Source organism: Pinus tabuliformis, chromosome J (assembly GCF_031772625.1).
Source record: "Pinus tabuliformis cultivar Carrire ecotype Pingquan chromosome J, CPIR1, whole genome shotgun sequence".
Lineage (NCBI taxonomy): Eukaryota > Viridiplantae > Streptophyta > Pinopsida > Pinales > Pinaceae > Pinus > Pinus tabuliformis.
Window position 1 is genome coordinate 1,326,325,601 of NC_142295.1, and position 1,288 is coordinate 1,326,326,888.

Genomic DNA, 1,288 nt, shown 5'->3' on the forward strand with positions numbered 1-1,288 from the left:
AACAAGGCGGAACAACAAATTTCAAAACAAAGCGGGAAAATAAATTTCAAATTCAAATGGCCTTCGAGAGTGGGAAATATAAATGGGAATTTGCTTATAATAAATGAGAAGTACTAGAACAGATGGAAATCATGCTGCTGTCACTAATACTTTTAAACCACATTAAATAAACTATCACTGAATAGGAAAGGTGGAGTCGCCGAGAATCGGTGCATTAAAGGCCCGATAGCAGGCTGGTTAGCTCTTACCTTACTGGCAACCCTTTCAACCCCCCTTCACCCAATTTTATAAATCGTCACAAAAATATCTTCACGAACAGTTTACTTTTGCTATCGCACAATTGTACCACGAACAATTTACTTTCGCTATTGCATTATTTCACCAATAGTATGTCATCGCACTATGTCAAATATTCGTACACTCAAATAATTCCGCCCATCCTGCATTAACATGAGAATAATTACAGTCTGTTGTTTATTTTTTAGATTTGTTGGGGCCCATAGCAAAAGCAATCCCTTCAAAAATTCTTGAGGGCCGACGAGGGGGCTTGGAAATAGTTTTCAACCAGCAATTGACGCGCCTCATTTTTACCTCACTAGCTGCGTCATTGCCCCAAGCGCAAATATAATGTCTCTACCTTTCCTCCCTAGAGCTATACTCACCCTCAAGGCTCATCTTATTTACCTTTTACATGTAGGACATGATAATGCAATGTAAGAACATTTTTCTCACAAATAATTTCATCGTTAATAACTATACAATGAACTACCCATGGAAAATGGGGGACGTCCGATGGTGGGTTATTTTGGTCATAAGGTCAGCTCTATCTATCTTTAATTGGGCATAGATCAATGTTTGGTGAGATGCCATCCATCATTCCTTAAGTAGGCTCTCGAGATTTCTCCACTTCTAAATGTATAAGGGCAACCCTTAAAAATTCTTTCCAGCGTACAAAATTTGGTGGGCAATTATCATAGTGCTCTCTTCATCTCACCTAACTAACTTGGTGGCAAGGCCCCTCCTAACTGGTAGGACTCTTCAAAATGGGCAAGCGTGTTAGAGTGGCAACACATGGCTCGTTTCATCTAGTGTAAGGTGCACTCACTCGACTCCTAACAATTCCAGAGTTGACACAAGAACACCATATCCGCTCCTAGTAATCAAAGAGTTGACACAAGAACACCATATCCAATTTTACCTTGTTGAAAAACAAGATTGACACAAATTATGAGATATCAGCCATGAAAAACACTTAATATTTTAGGTTTCAAATTAAACATAACATTAT

The 1,288-nt window shown here is 38.7% G+C and overlaps 1 non-coding gene across 1 annotated transcript; it reads right to left on the minus strand.

Moving 5' to 3' along the window:
- Positions 1–484: 484 nt before the first annotated feature.
- Positions 485–626, minus strand: LOC149232167 (U4 spliceosomal RNA). The gene has a single exon (XR_016248547.1). It is a non-coding gene; the product is annotated as a U4 spliceosomal RNA (small nuclear RNA).
- Positions 627–1,288: the final 662 nt, after the last annotated feature.